Genomic DNA, 16,356 nt, shown 5'->3' with positions numbered 1-16,356 from the left:
TCCAGACCTCCTTTTTAATATGACACATATGCACGTGGAGAGGAGTTGGATATGTAGGTAGAAAACCAAATTTTTCTCACATATGATACTCATGTATCATCAAAGACATTTAGAAGCAGCCTAGCCTGTGGCAATGCAGGACGCAGATAGGCTAAGAGGAGGCAACAGGGGCACAGATAGAGCCAACTCACTGGAATATACAGACTTAGAGTTTCAAAAATCAAGTGCTTTAAAATATAATGAACAAATCTGCACCCAGTCTTCACTGCTGGGTACACTCCCAAGTTTTCTTCATCATTTCATAATTCACATCTAGGCCACTGGGATGAGTCACTATGAAGCAATTTTCCCCAAATTTCCTTTTTTAAAAACATTGAGCTTTGACAGAGTCTCTGCTAATTCTTTATTTGCAAATCCAACCATTCAAAATACAAAAAAAAAAAAAAAAACCCCAAAAAAACAGGCAAAAAAAAAAAAATCTGTATATAATTACAAAATACAATGAATTTTAGTAAAGAAAACTGAGTACATTTTCATGATTCACTCCTATATTCAACTCCACAAAAATTATAATGATGGAGTTGGAGGCTTTTTCAATTTTCATATTTTTCAAACCAAGCTGAAGCAGTGCCACATACCACCAGTGCTTCACTGCACCAGTCCAGCAGGCAGCCTTCTACTGTGGCAGCACGCATTGCTAACTCTTCATACACCCCACAGCTCAGGTTTATCACAGCTGACAAGTTGTCCTGGGTTGCAGTGCCAGACCACAAACTCTGCTATGCTTTTATTGGCATCTGTTTGCAGATCTGTATCTGTATCATCCCATGAAGCTGGATTTGATGGTGTCCTCAGAAGCAGCAGGCCTGATCCTCTACTGACTGCTAGAGAGCTGGGGCTGGCCATCGGCCTGGCCACAGCCATCTTTGTTCAGTTGCTGGAGAAGAGCTTGGTGTGCAGCATCGGAGAGCGGAAACATGTGAGGCTCCCAAGGCCGTATGTTCTACGGAGCAAAAGGGAGGGAAGGAAGAAGCTGCTGAAATTAAAAGCTTGCAATCGAGTACTCAAAGAACTCCTCAATACCTATCTCCTCCTGGTCCACTCCAATCTGCCGAAAGACCAGCAGATTTGATGTGTCAGGATGCCAAAGCAAAACCAGATTTTCAGAGCGATGAACACTGTTCGCTCTTCACAACACCTCCAGAATCACCAGCTCAGCCTTCCATTGGTATCAAAAGACTACTGTCTTGCCATCGCCACTGGCATACTCTGTTCTTCATAGTCTTATTATCTGAAAAGGTTCCCAAAGCAAACACTGTGCACTTGAGCCCAAATCAAGGACAGATCTGGTTTGAAGAGTAGAACTGTGCTTGTAAGGTTTCGTAAGACCATCTGTAAGGATGAAAGGAAGTTCAATTCCTCTGGTAGTTTGAGACTTTAATCCTTAACAAAGTTAACTCCTTCTGCCAAAGAACTATCTCATGATGTGGGCAGCTGCCTGAAACTATTCACTGTCATGTAAGTGACTCAGTCCCACCTACTAGAAGTAATCTCAAATTCTGGGTCAATACCAGTTTTGCATGATTTAAGCTATGACACAAAGAATCATTTCTCCCACTGTGAATCCTTAGGCAGCCCAAGTCTCAGCAGACGCACAAGATGAACTACTGAGCAGTGGGAAGCTCAACACAGCTGACATTTGTGAGAGCATAACCTCACCTCGATTGCTTCATGAAGCATTTCCAGGGAAGATCTAGTACCTCCACTGCAAGACAGCACCACTTTGGTCCTACTGTGTACACTTGCAATGTACAAACCATTGCAAGTCTCAGCTGCACAAGCCAGCAGAAGAGTGCATGCACAGGTCATTAAGGCAGTTAAATCAGGAACTGGGGATGCTGGCTGAGCCTGCTGGGCCCATCAGCTGTCTGCTTGGTTGAGCACCTAAAGCAAAGTAGTATTTGGAGCACAGTCAGTTACATATAACAAGAAACCCAAATAAAAATAAAATCACTGGACAATGAAAAACTTAAGCTTTATCCCCTTTCTGCAATGAGATAAGATAATGTTGCCCAACTTGTGCTTTAACTAAAGAGCCCTTTCTCTCCTATCATGTCTTCAAAGAGCTTCATGGCTTCTCAGGCAATCACAGTCCATTTCACTCATCCTGAGAATGAAGAGAGCAAGAGTAAAACCTTGTGAAAAGAAATAAGATAAAACCAAACACAAGCTACTAGAGACAAAACTGCTCCAGCTGAAACTATCTGGAGGTATGCCCACATTCCTCCACGGTTGGACTGTGCTGTTGTGGCCTTCTTCCAGAAACAGGGATTATTAACAGCATGACCTGTCAGTCCTTTTCTCCACTCCTGCTCATTTACTTGTTAAAACATCAGACAATTTCAGCTCTGATAGAGGCAGGGATCTCAAAAATTCAAAACTCTCAAAAACAAGAGCAGAGACAGACCTACTACTGCCCTGATGAGGGAGAGGCAGAGAAGGATTCAGCTTTTACCCATGCAAACGGAACGCATGTAGCCCTGGACACAGAACTGGCACTGGGTAAAAAGATACAGGAGGCATAGCAAATGAACTGAAAACAGTCTCTAGCAATAAGTTCTGTCAACTTTACTAAGCCAGAGTAAAAATGTTTGGAAAAAGTATCAAGTACTACAGCACTACAGTTAACACAAAGCTCTCAACAGAAGAGCCTGAGCATAGCATGAAGCGATTTTTTAACCGGACTGTGACATGCTGCGTTACTATTCTGCTGAACCCAGATGATTTTGCCACCCTGCTGGTGATGCAGCCCAGAATAGGGTTGGCTTGATTCAAATCTGTTCAGTGAGCAATGCAGCACCAGCAGCTTCTCTCCTTCTGGCCAATATTGTCTTAGATTTCCCTTTTCCTCACTTGCCTGTTCCAAGTGCAAGCTGCAGCCACAATAGCCTGCCTGTCTTTGTTCAAACATTTTTTTCTGCACTGTCGCTGGGAGACACCCAATGCCCCTTCCCCAACAATACATCAGGTTCCGTACTATCAGTCAAACCAGAAGAGGGAGCATTAATAACGCTTTTACCTACAGCCTCAGCAGACTGATTTAAATAATACAGGCTTTGTACTCTGGTGAAAGAAAAGATCAGTCTGGGAAATGTAAGACCACTTTTAATCTTTTTGTTTTAAAACTGCAGCTTGTTAAATTACCTGCTACTTGGAAATCAGTATTTGAGGAAAAGGCTACAAACAAGCAAGACACAAGCAGTGTAACTACCACTTGTTAACTGATGGGTGTTACCACACATGTTCTTTGTCAAAATTGATATATTAAACCTGTTTTAATCATCGAGTGGCTGACAGCTAAGTATCCAAGAAGCACCGATCTCATCAGGCTTGGCAGCTCAGCCTTCAAATAACCACCACCCTGATGCACTCAATCCCACGCCAGCTTGCCAAGTGTTAACCAAGGTTACATACTTCTGGGGGGTTATTTTTGGGTGAGTGGCAGGGTTTGTGTTGTGGTTTGGGATTGCTTTTTTTTGTGGGGGGAGGAAGTGGGTTATTTTTCCCTGGACAATTCCAAGGAAATCAACTCCAAAAGGTAAGTGGCAGAAGGTTGCTGCCCACGCTGAAGTCTGAGGTACCACTGGTGGTTGTTACTCAAAAAACCCCCAGCTGCCTGTTTTTTAAGAATGGAAATTTAGAATCCATTTCTAAACCACAGTTAACTAGAGAATTCATGACTTTTGTGACATATCTGGGAATTTCTTCTAAAATTCTACAAGAATTTTAGAAAGTGCTCAGAAAGTGCTGTATTAAAAGCCGAGTCCCACATTACCCTAAAAATAAGCCCACACATTCTAAATAAAAACACGGCCTAGTTCAGGAACCACATGGCAAAGCTTTCACTTACCTTCCTGCTGATGTGAGACAGAGGTAGCTCGGACACGCTTGCGCTTCTTGCGCCTGCAAGCTGGGTGGATTCTTGCAGCAATGCAGGTTCTGTCCAACACAGCAACATGGTTGCCCAGTGGGTTTTGTTTGCCAAATCCCTTTTCAACATTCACATGGATCAGAGAACTTCTGCTGAAGAAGCCAGCATGCAAACTGCAACCAAATGAAAAACAACTCTCAGAGCAAGAATAACAAGTTGTGATTCTGTATTTATTATTGCGGCTGCAAAGCCCAAAGACTCCTTAGAGCTTACGCCAGCAGCTAGCACTCACCAGATTTGTCCTCATCATGTTTTAAGTCTTTGCTACATCCTCTCACAAGGAGTATGTAGATTTCTCAATATTTCATTCTCCACAGAAATGGACACTGAAGGGTCTTAACAGCTACGTTTTTGTCAATTAAGAGCAGAAAGTCTTGAAGCCAATGTGCATGTTGTAGACACTAATAACACATGTTCTTTCTCCAACAAGTAGTTCAATTTATCATCTGATAATAACAAAGTCATTTACTTCCCATAAAAAAGATAGTCATTAAACTGAAAAACATCGGCAGACATTCTTTCATAGAATCACAGAATGGTTTAGGTTGGAAGGGACCTTAAAGCTTATCCAGTTCCAACCCCCTGCCAGGGGCAGGGACACCTTCCACTAGAGCAGGTTGCTCCAAGCCCCGTCCAACCTGGCCTTGAACACTGCCAGGGATGGGGCAGCCACAGCTTCTCTGGGCAACCTGTGCCAGGGCCTCACCACCCTCACAGGGAAGTACTTCCTCACATCTCATCTAAATCTCCCCTCTTTCAGCTTATATCTATTTTGATAGTGGGGACAGAGAGCCAGCCACCCTGCGCCTCAGTTTCTGCTGCTCCAGCCACGCAAATCCTCTTCATCCTTACCAGTGTATGCCTCGTGGCACACACACAACACTCTCCACAGCCTATTTCTCTTGACGATCTCTGTACTCTTAATAGTACAGCTTAATAGTTTCTCACAGCAGCAAAATGTCTCTTCAGTAAAAGAGATGGGTAGAAAGGAGCTGTAAAGTTAGCATTCCTTACAGGGAAAGTTAATGTTATTCACTGTGTAGTTTATGCTATATAGCACCTGTGGTATAATTATGCACATACTTGTGAATGGAAGAAAATCTTATGTAGAACAATTAACTTATTTCATGCATTTGCATTCATGTCTGTATAAACATCGTAACTGCTTGAGTATTGTAACAGTGAATTAAAGATAATAATAAGCTAATTTGGTTAAACAAATACTGAAATACAGCTAAGACAAGTTCCAGTTACTTAGAAAAGATTCAAAGCATCTGAAAAGTTAGCATTCTCCTTCACCTTGTTATGCTACATTAGAGACTACTGTTAGGAAAGCCTTAGGCCCTTCGGAACTATTACAGTAGAATCAAAGAGCAATTTAGATTGGAAAGTAAACCTGGAGGTCACCTAGTCTAAGCCCCCACCAAAGCAGGTCTGACTGACTCACTGTCAATCATAGACAATAAATTAAGGCTTTCCTCACCTGAGCTCCTGCAGGAGCACCTACAAAAGTGTACAAGGAGTAAAGCTATACAGGACTGCTCTTTGTCAGGGACATATTACACTCCAGAGGAATAATAAGTTTTAAATTTATCCAAAAAGTCATCCAACTTACTTGATTTATAAAAGCCAATGCAAAAGACAAGTGCGTTTATCCAAACAGAGTAGACACGTGCAGTAAGGACAATAACTAAAACAGTTTTCCTTCCAGAGAAAGGGCAGGAGGAAGGACAACACTCAAGCTGAGTAAAAATCCTCACCTTTTGCTTTTTGTCCCCCTGAAGTCCAGGGGAACGAGTTTTGCAGTTTACACTGAAAGCCCAACTAATTAAAATAATTTCAAATTGGACCATGAGAGTTGTTTCACACGTTCAGAAGCACTTTGAAAGTATTAACTCAAGTGTTTCCAGAGAATTCTGCAGCAGAGCAAGAGACTTTTAAAAGGAGAAACCCCAAAACATTTCAAATTTTGGAGATGGAAAGCTTTAATTTTTTTCCAGGAAATCTAGTCACATAGAAGCAAACATCATTCTAATCAAGAAATTAGTTTTTATTTGACCCATTTTTCACCATAACCCTTTTTTCTATAGAGAAAATACCATTCTCCTAAAGAAAACAACCCAAACAGTTAATAGCTTTCAGAGAACCTCCCAAGACAAAAAACAGATGGCTAAAATTACCTTGGCAGCACAATGTTTCTTGTAGATATCCATCTGGTGTCTTATTTGATATTCCAAAACAGAGATTTGAGTCTGCAACCATGTCCAGCAGCAAATTATGGCTACTCTATCCATCACCCACTGGCATTCTGCATGATGACATCTGAAAAGCAAGAGTTTGCTTGTGCTTATTGTTTAACACTAAAACCAATCTGTCAGAGATTTGGGAACAATTTCACTATTCAAAAGTGATTAAGAGTTTGTGGTGGATACAAGACAAATGAGTTGTTCCCCCCTGCCAAATGTACAGATATCCAGCCTGAATTTACAACTCTGTGCCCAGGAGAGAGTGGTCAATCCAATTCTTCAACTATGTAACACAATATATTAAAAAGGATTGGGTGTCATTTTGACTGTCGCAAACCAATGCAGGAGTCCAGATCTTTCTAAATAAGCACAAAACCAACTTCTCTCCTCTGCAAATTCAGGGGGTGAAGAACACCACCACCAAAAGAACAACTTCACCAGAAGGACTGCTTGAAGGAACAGAGTCCTAGCTTGTGCTGCTGACCACAGAGCAGGACTAGCCTATATTTGTGACACTCCTCACAGCTATTTGTCTAACAAGTTCTTAAAAACCTCTACTGATAGAAATCCCATCTGCCCTTCAGGAACAACATCCTTGTCTCTAAACTGCAGGGACATGGATTTGATGGATGGACCACTTGGTGGATAAGTAATTGGCTGGATAGTTGCACTCAAAAGAGTTGCGGTCACTGGCTTGATGTCCCAGTGCAGACCAGTGAGTGGTGTCCCTCAGGTCTCAGTGTTGGGGCCAGTCTTGCTCAACATCTTTGTGGGCAGCATAGAATTGAGCACTGCAACAAATTCGGTACACAAATGAAATCTTTATATGCACCTTACTGAATCTCTCAAATCCAGGCAAGTCCTCAGAATACCCAAACAAATACAGTATGACACAATTAGAGTTTTAAACCCCAAATTTCCGCACAGTCAGTGCTTTGCAGATTCTAGTTGTACAGAAAATTAAGAAAATTTGAAATACAAAAAGGAGTTTATGAGTTACAACAGCAAATTATTAGTACCATATTGCTCTTGGGGAGAGTCATAAAACAGATTAGATCAGATACCAAGCATTCTGAAAGAAAATCAAAACAACCTGTGGGAGCATTCATATGACTAATTAGCTAAATTCACAATACATTTACTATTATCATTATGCAGTTGTCACAAATAAGCGCATTAGTATCTTTGAAATATCACAGCTTCCCACAGCCTGGGTAATAATTGCTATACTTTAGCACCAAAACAATTACAGTTTGGGTAACTGTCAAACACATTTTTCTTTCTTTCCCTAGAGAAAAAGTAGCAAACACAGAGATATTGAAAGAAGTCACATGGAAATTGAGTTAGATTCAACTGACATATGAAATAAGTGACATGGTACAGAGCTGCTATTTAACAGAAGAATCCATTTTCCATTGGATTAACAGGCAGCACATTTCTAGGGTATTACATGAGGAAAAAAAAACCAAATACATAAATAAAGTGACTTAGTTGCCTCATCCTTTTAAATCAAGGTAGCAAGTTTCTCCATTTTATGCACATAGACTTCTGGAGGGCATTTGAAGAGCAACCGTGGAAAATATAATGAAGTAGTAGCCCTTTGGAGACTAATTCATGTAAGGACTCCATTCTAGGACAACTAGCACCAACTTGGTTAGCTCCCTTCCATTAACATTACCACAAACCAGCCCTATTCTACCTTTGTTTTTTAAACTGGGGCCAAACTTTATCCTCTCCCTCCCAGTCACATTGGGCAGTCTAACAAAAAAATCACTTCTTACTTCAAACCTAACCTCCCTCATACCTTTAAACAAACTGAATACAACAGCAGCATGCACTACAAGATAAATTGTGAACATCTGATAAATATTTCAGTGAAGCCTAGAAAGGTTTGGGTTGGAAGGGACCTTAAACACAGGCAGGGACACCTTCCACTAGAGCAGGTTGCTCCAAGCCCCGTCCAACCTGGCCTTGATGGGGCAGCCAGGGATGGGGCAGCCACAGCTTCTCTGGGCAACGTGTGCCAGGGCCTCACCACCCTCACAGGGAAGAACTTCTGCCTCAGATCTCAGCTAAATCTCCCCTCTGTCAGTTTAAAGCCATTCCCCCTTGTCCTGTCCCTACCTGCCCTTGTCAAAAGCCCCTCTCCAGCTTTCTTGTTGGCCCCTTTAGGCACTGGGAGCTGCTCTAAGTATTTTTTTTTTCTGACAATGCATGCAAAACCAACACTAAAGAGAAGGCACCACTAAAGCACCTACGGTAAAGAGTATTTGGTGTGCAAGTTTTTAAGGGGTGAGAGGGGAGGGAAGGAAAGTAAAAGCTCACGAAGACGACAAGGAGATGAACACAAGATGAAATCTCTCATCCCTGCTACCTTTGGACCAACCCTACCGCTCTCCCTGGCTCTCCAGCCACTTCCCCACCGCCCTGCTCCCCTCCGGGAGATACGAGGCTGCAGCCACGGTTGATTCGCAGCCGCGGCTACCCCCCACCTCTTCCGCCTGGGACGGGTGCTACAGAGCCGTTCCCTCTGGGAGACACGGGGGTCACTTTCGGGGTTAGGGAACGAAGTGGGGAACCGCAGAAAAAGGTTTTATCACTCCTTTACCACAAAAAAGGCCGATATTCATATGCACTAGGAAAGCGATGCTTTAGGCTTGCATAACCCTAAAGCGCACGTTTGAACGGCCGGACTCCTCCATCAACCCCACAGCAAACACCCAAGAGGCGCCTCTCCGGGGAAGCGCCGCGGCAGCCCGTACTCACTGTGGGGCAGCTCCCCTCCTCCGCCCGCCCCGCTCTCTACGCCGGATCCGCCGCCGCCGCCGCTGCTACCGGACGTGCCACTCCACCTGCCGGTCCTGCAGCGCCCTCAGCCGACTCCACAGCGCGGCCTGGCGGGCCCCACAGCTGTTGTCGCTGCCGCTGCCGCCTCGGCCGCCGCCGCGCCGGCCCGAGGGCGGGTAGGCATCGCCGCACCGCAGGACGGGTATACCCTGCAACCTCTGTGGGCCGGCTGGTGCCCCGCGCCTCAGCGGCACGGCAGCGCGCAGGCGCACGCCAGCCTCCCTGAAGCCCCTTCTCCCGCCGCCGGCCGCCCATTGGCTGCTGGAGCACGCCCTCGCTGCGCAACCAACCAGAAATGGTAAACAGTGCCGGCACGTGCTGGGGGAGGAGGAACAGCGAGGGTGACAGGCTGGGGAGCCAATCATAACTGTCAGCCCTCCGCCCCCTTCCCTCCCCATATAAGGCCGCGGAGGTGGTCGTCGTGTCTCTCCGCGGGGGGTGTGGCCGCCATCTTGTCGTCTTGCGGCGCGCTCGCGCCTGCACCGGTAGCGTCCCTCGGGCGCTGAAGGCGTCGAGCCGCCAGAAGCGATCCCCCGGCCCGGCTGCGCGCCCGGGCAGGGTGAAACAAAGAACACATCCCTTCAGTCCAAAGGCCTGCTTCCTCCGCAGAGCCCTCGCTCCGCCCTCGACTCATTTTATATGCTGATCCAATTATAAAAGCATCTCGGTGATTAATCCAGCCCAAGTAATGAAAAATCAGCGTTCAGCCAGCTTCCTGAGGGCTTTCCATCCTGTCTGGGCATGAAGGAAGGAGGCGCCCATGCCTGCAGCCATGGGAGGAACCGGCTCTCCGCAGCAGGTAGCACGCAAGCATCTCCTGAGCAGAGTGGTCAGTTTTGGTCATTCAGAATAGTGGGCAAAACTGGGGAAAAACCCCTCAAAAATAATAAAAAGCTATGACTATAATCCCTTATCTCAGTGGGCCTTAGAAATAGGCCATCGAGTCAGGGAAAGCCTCTGTTGGCGGAGGCTGTGTAACAAATTAAGCAGCCATGACCAAAGTCAACATCTCAAATACACTGTGGTTTACTGTATCTAGTCTTTTTTAGCCATTGTCTTCTGTGTCATGTTTTTGTAGTTTTCTATAGAATAATACTGTGAGGTAGAATACTACCTAAGCAAGGTTAGCATGACTACAAGGAGAGGAGTACTGTATAGACAAGAACACCTGAAAACCACACTGGGAGGTTGCCAAGAGCTCCCAAAGCACACAGGCCACCAGCAGAAGCATTAAGGCTGAAGAAACAATGCTTCCACACATGCTGATCAGAAGGTGGGATGCTTTAAGTTTAAAGAAGTGATTTGATGTTTTATTGAAAAATGGTCACAGAATTAGCTATTGTACCCTATAGTGTTGTATTAGGGGATTCTGTCAGCGTGATATGTAGCAGATTGAGAACATGGTTTCTAAAAATGTTAGTATCAAATATTTTTGCCAAAGTGACAAGCTAAAAGCAACACTTCAGAATTTAATGTTGACAACTGTTTCATTTGCCCACACGAAACCTTTTCCCAAAGGTTTATGGTACAGCTGCAGCCAGATAGTGTTGTTGCTGGTTGTGTTTTCAGGCCAGTGTAATTCAGAAGAAAATTGTATCCTTTATAACAAACATTAAGACCACAAAAAGGTGCCTGAGACAAGGCGAAAAATGGAAAAGGAAGAAAAAGAGTATTTAGGAAGGTAAAGAGGAGGTGTAGGGGGAAGTACACACGTTTTCTTGACTAGCACAGAATTTGGCACATGTAACTTTTTTTACTGTCCCAGAATTACCTCCACCCTGTCCTCTCTCATCATGAGAGCCATAACGAGATACTAGAAATGAAAGCATGGAGTATCATATAAAAAATTAAAACACAATGGATTATCTGCTGACAATCCAGTCTGACAACTACCTTTAGAGGCACTTTTTCTATTTTCTTTTTTTTTTTTTTTTAGCAGCTTGACTGCACAATTTTCTTTCACAATTCTTGGACTTAATTTAAAAAGCAATTTATCGGTTTGCTCCAATATCTCCTTTTGTGACGTTTAATACGTTATCAAGATTACCAGCAGCTTTAAAAGGTACATCAGGGAATTTTAACATCCTCCTTCACAACAGACAGGATCAGGAAATGATCTTTCTTGGTAGTTCTGTTGATTACAACTAGTGTGTGGGGCCAGACAGATTTTCCTTTCTTGGGTTTGTGATTCTTCTTCTTTCCTTTTTTTTTTTTCCTTTTAAGCCAGTTTCCTGTTTCTTGTGTCTTTAAACTTTACATTTGGTTTTTGTTGTTTTTAACAACATCAGTGACTGGCTCAGAATTCCATCTCAGAAGTTAAATTTTTCTTATACATTGCTGTTGGCCTTTGTTCACTTTTTTCAGTAGAATCTAACCTTTCCTCAATTATTAAATAATTCAGTCTGAGTCAAAGGAGCTCTTGAGGTAGGCTGTTTAACTAGATTGGTTTTCTTGCTTCTCTGCCTCTTTTTTTGGGTAGTTATGCCCACTTTCTCAACAATGTGGTTTCTGTAAGTCATAGAATCCTAGAATCCTAGAATGGTTTGGGTTGGAAGGGACATTAAAGACCATCGTAAGAAAGTTTGAAATAAAATGGAATTTCTCAGTGCTACCCTGTTTTTCAATATCCTCCAGGTACTGGGACAGAAAGAGGAGCAATCAGCCTGAGCGCTTCTGACAATGAGCTTCTATAAAGTGACATTAACATAATATTAGGCTCTTTGTCTTCAGGACTGCAACAAGGCAAAAATAAAAGCAAAGTATGACCACACGCAGAACAGTCTAAGCAAGCCTGCAAGAAAGCCTAACATAATGGGATCATAAAGGTGTTAGATCTTAAAAGGTCTAAAAAGAATATCAGCCACTCAATTCATTGAATGTAATAAATGGGTCATAAAAGACTGTAAATGAAAATCAAATTAAACAGGAAGTTCTACCAGCATTACAAGGCTTCATTGCTTGTGCCACTTGAAAAACTAAACCGTTTTCAGTCTCAAAAACCAGAATATTTGTGTGTGTGTGTGTGTGTGTGTGTCTCTTTTCATACAGAATTTTCATGATTTGTTAGGAACTTCATTTAGGAAAGAGATCTACCAACCAGACATGCCTTTATTGTCATTTAAGCGCAGGGATGTCTTTTTTTATCTAAAGCAGCACTGTCCCTTAGGTGGTGCTGACCCTTTGGCACCTCTTCTGATAAGTTTTCAACTTGCTAACGAGTTTCAAATAAACTCTTTATTTTTTTTTTTTTTTTTTCTTTTTTACATGCAGAGATACTGAGTTCTCCTGTGGTAACGGAGAGTAAAATGAACGAACTATGCCAGGTGGTGGATGGGGCAGGAATGCAGTGAAGAGCTGCACTGGTTGTACAGCAAGTTGGTTACTAGAGGGCAACACACAGGACACTGTTTTCTGTTAGTTTTGCTGGACATAGTATTTTAAGTTGTGGGGTTTGGGCTGGTTTCTTTTTTCAGAACAGAAATAGATTATTAGATAAAGCTTTGCAACAAAAAAAAGAAAAATCAAAATGTTGTCCATGGTTTTTATCTTCATTTCACAGTTACAAGGAGGTTAAAAATACAGTTAAAACCTGTAAAAATACGGTTAAAATAACTGTAAATACTGTAAATTCCCCCTATTAAATAACTGTATTTAGATCTAAACTCAGCCTTTGTGGCATCTCTTGGGTTACTTGGAAAAGAGAGCACAAAATAATACCACTAAAGATATCATCAGTAGGAAGCAAGTAGAGAACTATAATTAAATGATCTTGCTTTAGATGGCTTGACATATTCTCTACAAAGTCATTGTATTAAAGCAATTTTCTATTCTAAACCTCCAGAGAGGAATTGTTTTGCTCGTTACTTAACAGAAAGATGCCTTTGGAATGATTCTGGAGGCTTTTTAAGCTGAGCTGGTAATAATGGCAGAAGCGACTCCCCTTAACACTTTCTTTAATTATCCTTGTTCTTATCTGTACACACTGCAGGGGAAGGTCACCCACTAATATTTCAGCCTTCATAGTCTACAGAAATAACTGGACTTCATGCTCCATCTTCTGACTAAAGGTGCAGTAGCTGGAGACCCCAAAGCATCAGCTGGAGACACGAATTTCCTAGATTCTCTGCCACTTTCTTCTGTCTCATGTGTGTTCTGTCTTACCTTGGCTTTTCCTTCTGCGAGCAGGCAGACAAAATAGGTGGAAGTTCCAGTTTGACACACTCTTACCCTGAGCTGACTTCTTTTCCATCATGTTTTGGCTCGTGTCCTTTGTAAAGCTGACATGAAGACACTGTGCAGCCCACAGTGAGAAATGGAGAAATTCAGTAAGCTTAAATCATCCCAGGCACCTCAGCACTTCTCTGGGAAAAAAAAGAAGCTGTGGCTGCCCCATCCCTGGCAGTGTTCAAGGCCAGGTTGGACGGGGCTTGGAGCAACCTGGTCCAGTGGAAGGTGTCCCTGCCCGTGGCAGGGATTTGGAAGTGGATGGTCTTTAAGGTCCCTTCCAACCCAAACCATGCTGGGATTCTATGAAAAAAAAGCTTTTACGTAGTAAGAATGTTTTTGAATGTCATTTTAATCTCATTGAAACAGAGCTTTTATTCGGGTTAGTACTCGGAAAGATTTATTTTATAAATACATGAATGATGGGAAAAATCACAGTGACTAGAAATGGACAGAAAACACAAGTAAAGAACTTTGCGTGTAAATCAGCTATTGGGTGGTAGTTGCTAAAACTTGATCAAAACCATGTTGAGTTCAGCATTCAGTTACCACACAGAACTTAAGACGTTAACGTTTTAAGCCTATCTTTTCCCCCATTTGCCTTGCTGTCTGTGTTCGCATTGCTGGTGAACCCATACTATGATGGCAAATCAGCACACCCAGACCACAACTATTTTTCCCTCATAAATTAAGCTCCCACATTGGTGACCATTAACGACGCTCAGCACCGCACCCATGCAACTTCAGTGTTTTGCAGAAAGCAAAGACCCCTTTTACTCATGGCTGTAGGAAACCCAACTGGAGGAACCAGGCCTTGCGCACGCCTCCCACTTCAGCTTCTGACAGCAGGGAAAAGCTGAGGAAATCCTGGAAAACTTCCATGCTGTTTTATGGATAGCCAGTTAAAATCTTTGGGCACCATCTGGAGTGTTTAATTAGGTGATTATTACAAACTGGGGCTCAGTAACACAGGGGACAAATGCTGTTCTCTTTGCTTGCACCAGGATTACTCCAGTGAGCAGCAGTGATGAGCTTTGTCCTGCTTTGGAGGAGGAATTAGCCCAGTCCAGTTTCAGCCCGTAGTAAGCCTGCTCTAGGACAACGAGCACCTGCACTGGGGGTATTCAGCAGATCTAACTAACCAGTGAGTATTTAAGAATCAGGAGTAAGTTTCTACCTATAGATACGTACAGCGAGTCAGTTCGATATTTACGTGGTCATTAAGGTTGGTGGCTGCTTAATATGTCGATGTACTAATGATGCACGTGGCTTCCCCTTAAGTGACCTCCCGTGCCGGGGGAGCTCACTCCACCCGCGGCTGTACCCCAGCCGGTAATCCCGTCCCCGGGCCGGAGCTTCGACCGGCAGCGCCGCTCCCGCCCGGTCTCCCGCTGGGGAGGGCCAGACTCACGCGAGGGGCCCGGCCCTGCTGCCCCACGGACACCCGTGTCTCCTCGCAAGCCTCCAGCTCCGGGAAGCCGAGCGGGGCTGCGCACCGCCAGCGCCCCGCTGAGGCGGAGGAGGCGGCACGAACGGCCGCGGCCAGTGGCGGTGAGGCCGGCGGGGGGGCAGAGGCGACGGCAGCGACCGGGACCCGCTGAGGGCGCCGGGCCGGGCCGCGGGTTACGCGGCCACAGAGCCCCCGAATGCCGCGCCGCCCATTGGCGCCGATCGTTGCCATGGGGACAGGCCCCGCCCCGCGCCCGCATCGCACTGGTGTCTCTCACCAGTTGGGGAGGTTCACATCCTGGGAGGAAGAGCCGGAGGCGGGAGCGGGCGGCGCCCCGGAAGCGGATCGCGGGGGCTCCTGGGAGTTGTAGTCCGAGTGGCCGCGGACCGGCGCCAGAGAGTTGGTTGTGAGGAGGTCGGTATCGGGGAGCGGGACTGGCGCCCCTCCGCCAGGGGGAACTCGGGTCGCTCGGTGCGTGGCGGGACCGCGGCTCGGCACCCGCGGTCGAGGTCCCGGGGGGACCGCGGCCTGAGGAAGGGCGGCGGGAGGAAGGGGAAGAAGGGGGAGGATGGCTCCGAGACGGAGCCGGGCGGGCGGCGGCGGGGGGACCGGCGGGGCTAAGGCGGTGGGCCGGAGGACAGCGACGGGGCCGAGCGGCGCGGAGCCCCAGGGCGCGGTGGGGGGCGGCGGCCGAGCCCGGGCGCGGTGCCCGCCCAGGGGGGCGGGAGCCTTGGCCTTGAGGGGAGCCCCGGTCCGCGGGAAGGGGCCGGGCTGGGGCCCGGGCCTGCGCGGCTGGGTGGCGCGGGGCCGGGCGGGGCGGCCGGGGATGCTCCGACGGTGGGGCGCCGGACGCGTGCGGAGCGGAGGCACAGGCTGCCCGGCGCCGCTGCGGGGAGCCGCGGAGCGCAGCCGGTGGGGCGCGCATCCGGCCGGCTGAGCTCTCGGGCGCTTCTCCCCTCGGGGCTTGGGCGAGGGGCCGGCGGGGACAGCTCTGGCTGGAGGGGTAGCGGAGCCCCGCTTCGGGAAATGGCCTGGGGAGCTGGGCTCCTGGGCTTTCCCCTGGTTTCCTCATCAGTGCCATGGAGGAGTCTTCACTCCCGTTACAGAGCTGTTCTTCGGCATGGCTCATAGCCTTTTCTCTCCCCTTTACCTTCCCGTAACATGCTTTTTTGTCACTAGTGGCACCATTTTTTCCCCCGTGGTCATTTAAACCATCACTCTGGTCACCCGTCACAGTACTTGGTCTCGGGAGCAGTGGGTGCCCAATAGCATCCAAATGCCCGGTCCTACCTCTAGCTCTTCATTGTTCCTTCTTCCAGCTCTTGAGTAATGAAAGTCTTGCAGAACCTGGATTGGTAAGGAAAGGTTTCTTGCATTGCTTCTTCAGCCCAAAGAGCTGAAAGTCAGACTTTCACCTTGCATGGCCCCCAGCGTAGGTGATCCTTGGGGTGAAGGATATGTAAGACAACACAGTTTCTCCTTTGTTCTTGTGACAGAGCACTTGGAGCTACACTTTTTTTGTACATTGCTGGAATAACCACAGTAGGCAATGACCAGAAATTCTGTGATACTGTATCCTGACGCACTTTTTCTTGGGG

General features: G+C 45.9%; 1 protein-coding gene and 1 long non-coding RNA gene across 5 annotated transcripts in view; one reads left to right on the top strand and one right to left on the bottom strand.

Annotated features, from left to right (window-relative positions):
* Positions 1–386: 386 nt before the first annotated feature.
* LOC115611100 lies at positions 387–9,247 on the bottom strand. 2 transcript variants are annotated; one of them, XR_003992469.1, is made up of 4 exons: positions 9,004–9,247; positions 6,172–6,313; positions 3,911–4,104; positions 387–1,003 (listed from the first exon to the last, which is right to left on the bottom strand). It is a non-coding gene; the product is annotated as an uncharacterized LOC115611100 (long non-coding RNA). The 2 variants fall into 2 exon arrangements; XR_003992467.1 differs by having other exon boundaries at positions 393–1,392.
* A 5,844-nt stretch (positions 9,248–15,091) lies between these two features.
* DHX30 (DExH-box helicase 30) overlaps positions 15,092–16,356 on the top strand; it is a 36,693-nt gene continuing 35,428 nt past the window's right edge. Inside the window, exon 1 of one of the 3 annotated variants that reach the window (XM_030492881.1) lies at positions 15,092–15,172. The gene's annotated coding sequence lies outside the window, so the exon portion shown is untranslated. Of the gene's footprint in view, positions 15,230–16,356 lie in introns of all 3 variants that reach the window. The other 2 variants (XM_030492894.1, XR_003992353.1) reach the window with 2 other exon arrangements.

Source organism: Strigops habroptila, chromosome 1, assembly GCF_004027225.2.
Source record: "Strigops habroptila isolate Jane chromosome 1, bStrHab1.2.pri, whole genome shotgun sequence".
NCBI lineage: Eukaryota > Metazoa > Chordata > Aves > Psittaciformes > Psittacidae > Strigops > Strigops habroptila.
The sequence above is the reverse complement of the archived record's forward strand: the minus strand, read 5'-3'. Positions and strand labels throughout refer to the sequence as shown.